The sequence below is a fragment of the Myotis davidii genome, unplaced genomic scaffold (genome assembly GCF_000327345.1).
Source record: "Myotis davidii unplaced genomic scaffold, ASM32734v1 scaffold370, whole genome shotgun sequence".
In the NCBI taxonomy this organism is placed as follows: domain Eukaryota; kingdom Metazoa; phylum Chordata; class Mammalia; order Chiroptera; family Vespertilionidae; genus Myotis; species Myotis davidii.
The window spans coordinates 11,427,244-11,436,787 of record NW_006288615.1 but is presented as its reverse complement, the minus strand read 5'-3'; the positions used below and the strand labels follow the sequence as shown (position 1 = coordinate 11,436,787).

General features: G+C 40.7%; 1 protein-coding gene across 1 annotated transcript in view; it reads right to left on the bottom strand.

Annotated features, from left to right (window-relative positions):
• Positions 1–8,523, bottom strand: part of ZNF385B (zinc finger protein 385B) — a 349,071-nt gene extending 340,548 nt beyond the window's left edge. The window contains exon 1 of the mRNA XM_006760561.2: positions 8,432–8,523. The gene's annotated coding sequence lies outside the window, so the exon portion shown is untranslated. The remainder of the gene's footprint in view (positions 1–8,431) is intronic.
• Between the last annotated feature and the right edge of the window lie 1,021 nt (positions 8,524–9,544).

Genomic DNA, 9,544 nt, shown 5'->3' with positions numbered 1-9,544 from the left:
AAGCCTCCTGCTCGCTCCAGCTCTGTGGCCACAGCCAGCTGAAAGCAGGTATCTGGGGTTTATTTACCTTCTATAATTGAAACTTTGTTGCTTTGAGTGGGGCTCAGAGCCTGACACAGCAAGCGGGAAGCTTGGCTTCCTCCATCATTGGGGTAACCAAGCCTCCTGCTTGCTCCAGCTCCATGGCTGCTGGCTGCCATCTTGGTTGGGTTAATTTGCATATCCATGCTCTGACTGGCTGGGGGGCATGGCTTAAGGCATCATGAAGGTACAGTCAATTTGCATGTTTGTCTTTTATTAGTGTAAATTAAGATAGATGACCTTACACTTACTTCTAGTGTCTCCTCCATAACAATCTGTGCAAATGTTAAAATAAATATATTCCCAATCACTGAAATGGTTGCCCTTTTCGCCACTGGACATGTAGGAGCAGAATGCCTCCCAGGGAGATAATATAGGAAATAGCAATGTCAGACCTTATGGATCTTCTCAAGAAAAAATTACCTGTTTTCTTATGTCTCCCCTTCCTACTGCCACTCCTCAAATTATTTTATCAATAATGCCAAGAAGGGAACAGGTTGTAGTGATCAGCCAAGTTGAGCTACTACTCAATGTTGGAATTCCTTCTGTCTTGTTTCTGGTGGCTGATCCTCTCATGTCACATACTTGCACTTGGAGCATCATGAAACTTCAAGGCCATTACTGGATGCTTTGAGTCAGTCGAAAGCTCTCTCTCTTTTTTTTTTTTTTTAAATATATTTTATTGATTTTTTACAGAGAGAAAGGGAGAGGGATAGAGAGTTAGAAACATCAATGAGAGAGAAACACCGATCAGCTGCCTCCTGCACATCTACCACTGGGGATGTGCCGCAACCCAGGTACATGCCCTTGACCGGAATCGAACCTGGGACCCCTCAGTCCACAGGCCGATGCTCTATCCACTGAGCCAGACCGGTTTTGGCGAAAGCTCTCTCATATCTAGTTGAAATCTGCCTCCCTGAGATCCCATCCACTGAATCTGGTCATGCCTGTTGGAACTTCAAACAGGTGAATCTACTTCTTTGTCCACACGTCATCCCTTCACGTTCTTGCAGGCAGCTGCCATGTCTGTTCAAAGTCATCTTATCTGGCACCAGATGGTGAGACACGTGCCTTGACCTGTTGCTAAAGGCGGTTAAGAAGTGACAGCACAGGGATTGGAAGCTTGTGTCTTTCTTCATTCTGGGCCACTTATAGTGGCATCAACCAGTGCTGAAATCATGCCCCTGGTGCACACGTTCTCGTGGTCAGAATACGACTAAACAGAAACAAAGAAGTGGGCTAGACTGAGAGGACTTTGAAGTGCTACAACCTACCCAACTAAGCACAGCTCCAGAGGCTATTCAAATCCGTCCTGTGGAAGGCCTCTCAAACAAGCACCATTATTAGCCCTCTGATGCTAATAGTTCAGATGATGTTTTTTAAATTATTTCCTAATGTTTTAAAAACTTGCCATGTGACCAGTAATTTTCTTTTGAGAAAATCCACAAGGTCTGACATTGCTATCTCCCATATGCATAATTCACTCTCTCATTTAATTTGATTGGTGACACTTTTCAGGTAGGTATACCTTTTTTTATCCTCACCTGAGGATATTTTCATTGATTTTACTTTTTTTAATATATTTTATTGTTTTTTTTACAGAGAGGAAGGGAGAGGGATAGAAAGTTAGAAACATTGATCAGCTGCCTTCTGCACACTCCCTACTGGGGATGTGCCAATAACCAAGGTACATGCCCTTGACTGGAATCGAACCAGGGACCATTGAGTTTGCCCACCCCTGCTCTAGCCACTAAGCCAAACCGGTTAGGGCTATTTTCATTGATTTTAAAAAGAGGAAATGGAAGAGAGAATGGGAGAGACAGAGAGAAACAACCATTGGTTGCCTCCCGTACCCGGCTTGACCAGAAATCAAACCCAGAACCTAGGTATGTGCCCTGACCGAGAATTGAACCTGTAACCTTTTGGTGTACAGGACGATGCTCCAACTCACTGAGCCACACCAGCCAGGATAGGTAGGTATACCTGTTTGCCAATCACCCACCTTCACCCACCCCTGCTCCCTTCAGTTACCAGTGAGCTTTCCTTATAGTTGAGAAAAGGAGTTGACATTGAGGAGAGCTGAGTCAGGCTGAATGTAGAATTCTGTCAAAACATGACCTTGCAACGAGAAGATACTAAACTGTCAACTTTTATGCCACCTTACCCTCAATCACTTCCTGAGGTTTTCTTGATAGCAAAGGGTTCTTTAACAAGAGAGAATGCTATTGCTGGATTTTAAAATTAACCATGATAGAGTATTCACAATATAATACTTAATCACTTTTAATGGCATATTTATCATTATTTTAGGTAGCTTCACTGAAACATTTCATAATTTGTGTTTTTAAATGGGTCCATTGAAGTATATACTCTGTAGACTCAGAACTGTTACACATACATAGTAAACAACTGTTCTTGCTATAATTCTTGATAATTCAGAAACACGATTTCAAGAAATCAAATATTTCCAAAGATCAGGTTGCCTTTTTCCTATGCAAGCCAAGAGCACATTGTACTGTTCGTTTTCCAATGCAGTATAAGAGGAAGACAACAGATCTGGGAACTTGTGAAATTCTTGACAAATTTAAACCTTGCTTATGTAAGCTATACACAGGGAGGCAAGAAATACTTCAGGGATTTGAAAGGACTTAAATGGGGTCTCACTGCCAGGACAGCAGCAGTTTGAATATGAGCCATCACATCTGTCCATTTGGCATGGTCCTTTGAGTCTCTAGTTAGCAGCTGTGGGAAAGGGACAACAGGAAGAGACCGGAGAGAAAGGAGCCTGTGTTGCTCACCATAAAACCACACGGACAGGAGAGATGGCTGTTCTCAGGCTGCAGAGAATGAAGAAGCCTGGAGATGTGAGAGGGAAGAGACGCTGCTGACATTCAGTAGTCACGGTGGTCTCAGTACCACCCATACGGTCACTGCCAACAGTGTGGTTACCAGAACCACTGGGGTTGTCTGAAGCTGTGAGACATGCAGGCAAAGGCAATGCTCCGCACAGCACTAGCTAGAGATCTTCACTGAGAGGCAATCATCCTCTGGGGAGCCAAGAAAGACTTCTGGCTCCAATACCTTACCTCCCACCGCTTCCCTTTAGATTTTGTAGGGTTAGGTTTGGGCCCTGGAATCTGAGGTCACAGGGATACTGAGGGAGGTGGCAGGTAGCCCACATTGCCACGGACAACCATGGTGGACTAAATCCTATAGGTAAAGGCCCGGGGTAGTCAGTGAAAGAACAGCCTGGTTCATTAGAATTTACACTGGACAGGCTCCACAGGGTGACTCTGAGCAGCTAAAGGAAGGAATGTCCTGTGGTTTTACAACATGGAAGAACTGAGCCTGCGATCTTTTCCTGGTCTTTTATGAAGAACCACCGTAATTCTGATACGTATCCCAAGTTGAGAACTAGTGCTAATTTAGAGAATGAGCACTAATTTCCAAGTGTGGTCTGTGAATCAACTGAGATAATTATTAAATATTTAGATAAAATGTTTAAATTACTGGGTCCTAACTTTGACCTGGTCAGAAATTATAAGGGTGAATTCCAGGAATCTGCATTTCTTTTTATAAGCTCTCTAGGGACTCTCTTAGATACTAGTAATCTAGGAAGTCCAAGCATCACTAGAAACATTTGTAGGACCACCCTAGTGACTACATGGATGAGACACAAGGAGAAGGCTATACAAAAAAAGGAACAAGCCCAACCGGTAAGGCTCAATGGTTGAGCATGGACCAGGAGGTCAGGGTTTGATTCCCTGTCAGGGCATATGCCTGGATTGTGAACTCAATCCCCAATAGGGAGCGTGCAGGAGGCAGCAGATCAATGATTCTCATCATTGATGTTTCTATCTCTCTTTCCCCCTTCCTTACTCTCTGAAATCAATAAAAATATATTTTTAAAGGAACAAGGCTAAGACTTTAGCTTCCACATTCCGCGTAGGGATGACTTCATTCCTATGGAGTGGGATTAATGATTAAGAACTATACATGAAGCAATTAGGTATATATGGACTTAAACTCTTTGATAATTCTGCACGAATTATTTTTTTTCTTGCTAATTATTTTTGTCTAAATTCTAACTTAGAAAATCCAATTCAAGTATTAAAATAATTTCCTTGAACTCGGGAGGATTCAAGTAATTATTCAATTGCAATTCAGGTGCCTAAGAAGAGACTGTCCTTGAATGAGTCCACCCTGGTTACACACACCATAGTTACATAAGCTGGCTCCTATACCGGAGACACTCTCTGATATGGGTCATTTTCAAAATTTCCAGATTTACGTGTGCCTACCAAGTTCATGAAGCACATCCATGCAGAAGCTACATTTTTAAGTTACTTTTTAAGACCACTTGGTCTTTCCAAAAATCCTAGAGCCCAGGTTTTTGGTTTTGTTATTAAAAGTTTGTCAGTGTTTCACATGATTACAAATTTTCAAGAGTCCTTGCAGTGCTTACAATTCCACACCTCTATTTTCCCTTTCATTTCATTGTTCTCCTAAAGTAAATAAGAAAAAGTAGACGAGAAAAACATAATAAAAAATACAAAGTAAGTTTCAAACTGAAGGTTCAAAAATCTGAGTTGCAAATGTTCTCTTGACAAAGAAATCAGTGTACCTAAAAGGTAATTGATATTAATTATTAAACTACATAATGTCTATTAATGACTATTTTATGAGTACTGTAGGTACCAAGAACTTGGTTAATTGTGTTATGTGTATTATCTCATGTTACTTAACAATAATCCCATGAAAAAATGCACTCAATATCTCTTACATGGGGAAGCTACGACACAGAGAGGTTGAGTAACTTGATCGAAGCCACACAGCAATAAGTGGGAGAAGTAGAATTTACACCCATGAAGTTTAACTCCAGACCCTGAATTCAACCATTAGGCGATACTAATTCCACCTACATTAATACAATTCATGCAGAGAATGAGATGTGCTTAATCATCAGCATTTCCAGATATTATTTAAGACTATGTGCAATGATCAATTTATTGAAATAAAAATATTTCATATATATATAAAATCAAAATGCCTGGGTTTATATACAAGGAAGTTTATTTGTGTGGCAGGATATTAAGAAGTTAGGAAAATTCCTTGGCAAGTGGAATGGGGATATTGAGACAGACGGCTTATTTAAACTGGCCTCATCCAGCACCCTGACTCACTTGCCTTCTCCCTTGCCCAACCGCTCCCTTAAGCATTAAGCCCTTGGGACAGTGAGGTTCTGATGAGCATCAAATAATCTTAAGAACAAATCCTCAGTCTGTTGACCACAGAGGCAGAGTATTGGTCAAGCTAGAGATAATATCTAGGCCTCAGCTGTTGTTTCAGCTCCAGGCCCAGAAAAGCAACAAAACCAGACAAAGCGATGCTGCCATGGCTGACATCAGAATCAGATGCAATGACCAATGACCACCTACTCTAGTGTCAACCCATCAGTAGAGACCACAACACTGATGAATCGGCATGTTAAAGGACACACCCGGAAAGCTGATGAATGATCCTCCCCTGAGATCTCGTCTAAAATTTCTGCCTTTAGAAAACATATAAAAACTCTTAAGACAAAGGACCCAGTACAGGCTCTCTCTCTCTAACATGCCCACACTTTCTTTCTTCAGGTGTGTATCTTTGTTTTCTTTCTCCTAAGCTCTGAGAGTCCCATGAGACTTGCAACCAGGGGAGCAGTGGGCAGTGACAGCTTGTCCCGAGCTAACTACCTGAACCTGTCTCCAAGAGCCCTCCTTTTGCCTCTAAGTTGTTTCCTGAGTCCATGCAGCCCAGCTCGCTCACTTCTTCTCCCTCGTGACTTTCTTTCTAAAAGGCCCAAAGCAGCTCTCTGAGCAGCCCACTGGAATCTTCTCTTTAAGTGTACTTCTGCTTTGCATGCTAAGTAAATTTCCTCTTGCACTAGAGTTCTTAGCTCTGAATTCTTTCTTTGCTGAACTCAAGAACCGAGAGCTGACATCACTGGTAACATTTATACATAAACAATGACATTTTATACTTTGTATTCTTATTCTTGGCATTATATTTTTCATAACATATAGGTAATACCTCTCCCAAATTCTATTAGGAAAAGTTTTTCCATATCTAAAGTATCAAATCTAGGCCCTGGCCAGGTATCTCAGCTAGTTAGAGCATCATCCCGATACACCATGGTTGCAGATTCATTCCACAGTCAGGGCACATACAAGAATCAATCAATGAAAACATAAATAAATGAAACAATAAATTGATGCCTCCTTCTTCTCCCCTCCCCTCCTGCCCCCTCCCCTTCTCTCTCCCTCTCTCTCTCATCAATTTTTAAAAAGTATCAAATCTAAGGACATCACCCAGTCCACCCAATTTCTATGTGAAGTTTAAATTGTAGTGTTAATATCAGTAGAAGTTTTCTACCCCTTACTTGTAATGTTTAATCTGCCTAGGCTCAAGTTTAAATATTATAAATTCTCTGAATCTTATTTTTCTAATTTATCAATAAGGATTTTGCATAAAGATCCCTTTTAACCCTAAAGACAATGATTTTGACCGCATAGTAGTCATGTCTATATCCCTAAGTAGCATGTCAGAGGAATAACAACCTATTAAGCCTGAGATGAACTGACCAGGAGTCCAGGCCTCTAGACTCCAAAAGCCTTATGTAATAAACAATCAGACTGACCACTCTAACCAATAAACACCAAATATCACAGATCTCCGTGGAATTTCACACAATTTTAACGTGAGTATATTAAAGCTAAGAGTTAAAAGAATTGGCAAATTAACTCTCACAATGGGCCTCTTCTTGGTGTAGCTCAAAAGTTCTTTTTAAAAGTTCATAACATCTTCTTAATTGTGTTGCTAAAAAGAACACATCACAATATGGAAACATAAACTTTAGTTAGGATTTAATTGAAAAGAGTAAATATGCAGAAATGAAACATTTTATTCCAAGAGAAAAGGATGCGAACTGTACCCATATGCAGTCCTTTCACATGTAAAAGACATCAGCATAACTACTGATGTTCATGATTACCTATGCCAGGCCTAGAGAAATTAATAAGCACTCTTGTTATTTATTTTCAGATGCAGACATAAAAAAAGGAATGTGGGCACTCAGTTAATATTGCTTATGTCCATTTATTCAATCCTTGCTTTGCTGATAGAAGGATACCATAATAGCATAATGGCTATTCTAGAATCTCAGCCAAAAAGAGAAAAAAAAGTTGATTAGTTTTAGTCTGCAGAGCACAGGATATCTGTGTTTGTGCTTTTAAAAAAAACAATTCCATCTCCTATTATAAAGTAAAAAATGTAAACGTGTAACACATTCATATTTATTTCCAAAATAAAATGCTCTCTTAGAACCGTGAATTTCAAGCCTTTCTATTTGTTGGTGACAGAACTGTTTTTATTAAAGAGCTAGTCATTTTTCATGAAGTGGATATAAAAGCCTGGTCATCTTTTTGTATCAGTTTATATGTATTTTAATCCACCTCTGCTATTGATGAGATCATAGAGTTGATGTGGCACCAAATGGATCAAAACTATAAGGGTGATTGGTTTTTATTAATATATCCGCCTTCTGTATTTTTTCACTGACTTGCAAAGAATAGGCTCATAAATTTCTTTTCAAACTGATTATACTATGCTAAATATGTTAAAGGTGAACAGGGGGTGACGAGAGTGTTAACTGAACTAAGACAAGACGACCCTACGTGATTAAGAGATATAAATTGTAATAGTGTGATTAGCGTGATGAACAACCACTACTCTCTCTTAAACAACCAAAGTGTACACAGCACCCCACTCCTGGGTCTTACCAATTCCCCATAACCAAGTCAACCCATTTCACATATCAAGAAATTGAGGCCCAAAGAAGTTAAGTAACCTCCCTAAGCTCTCAAAGCTGTTCCGGAGCAAAGCCAGGATTTGACTCAACACACGCTATGTTCCTAACCACCAGTCCACACTCTCTTTACAGACCAGATGCTGTAGTTGTCCACCCGGGCTGGAAATTAGAATCATTTGGGGAGATTTAAAAAATACTGATAAATCATTCCCTCAAGATAAGCTAAGAACATCACTATTTTTTTTAAAGCTCCTGAGAGAATTTTAGTGTGAATCTAGGGTTGAAAGCAACCGGATTAACAAATGCCAAGGATGGTGCTTTTGGTTTTTTTGTTTTTTAAAAAAATATGAGTCTTTCTCCAAATAGTGGGAGAACAACCAAAGCTCCAATTGTTTATCTAGAACAGAAACACTCGATGGGGGCACACATCCACACCTACATCATCAGACCATTCTTGTTTCCTTCGCAATCTGCCCTTTCTGCCCCACATGAAGATCCCACCTGGCATCTTAGTGCTGAAGTAGATCCAGGAAAGTGCAATCCACACCCTCCAGCCACAAGTGAGGAGCCCAGGAAAGAAGCAGCTTCGCCCAGTGTCTCCCAGCAGCAGTAAAGGCACAATGGGAGCTGGAGTCTCCTGCGCCCTATTTTGCTGCTCCTTTCACAGAAAAATTTTGGAAGCCGTAGGCAAACAGTTGGGGCAAGGAGTCAGCCACGGCATCTGAAGAGAATGTCAAGAGCCAGAGAGAGCAAAAGAAAGAAAAGGTCATAACAGGATGAGAAAGGAGAACAGCCACAATCTGAAACTGACTGACTGGCGGGTAAATGAGAAGGGATATATAACAAAGCAATAGAAGTGACCAGAACAATAGAGAGAACTGGCCATTGCAATGCTGTATCAGCAAAACAAGGGGAAAATACAAGAGAACCACCACACTTTCCACTCAGCCTTGGGAAGCATGCTGAAGCCTAACGTACCTTCAAAATAGAAAGTAATATCAAAGCAAACACTACTGTAGAAAAATCACCAGACAAAGAGGTAGGGACTGCCAGACACTCCCAAACCTGTGAAGTAGCATCTACTATCATTGCCACTCAAAGTGGAGTTCTTGGATCAGCTATGCCCGCATCACCCAGAAACTTGTTAGAAATGCAGTATCTGGGTGCTTCAACCCCACCCTTCTGAATCAAGATCTGCATTTTAATAAGATTCCCTCGTGATTAAGATGCATAAACAATTTTAAGAAGACCTGGCTCTACTATACGAACCAAATTGAGGAATTAAAACAAAGAGCTATTACAGGCAGAGATGGGAATTAGGTAACTAAGTAGAAGTCAATCTAATTAAGTTATTTGTTAGTGCCCCATGATATGCTAGGCCCAGGGCTGGGTATTTTGGGAAATAGATGCTTGAGGTCAGATATGGTTGGCATGTTGCTTTTAGGGGAGAATGCAGGGAGCACTCATATATGAGGAAGACTATGATGTGCTCCAAGAGAAAGTCAAGCAAAATGGTTTGGAGGGGCAAAAACTGAATTCAAAATGAGATCAGGAAGTGTACAGCAATTGCACTGACTCTCTGACAGGCAGAAATGGTTATGGGAAAGTGGGAGG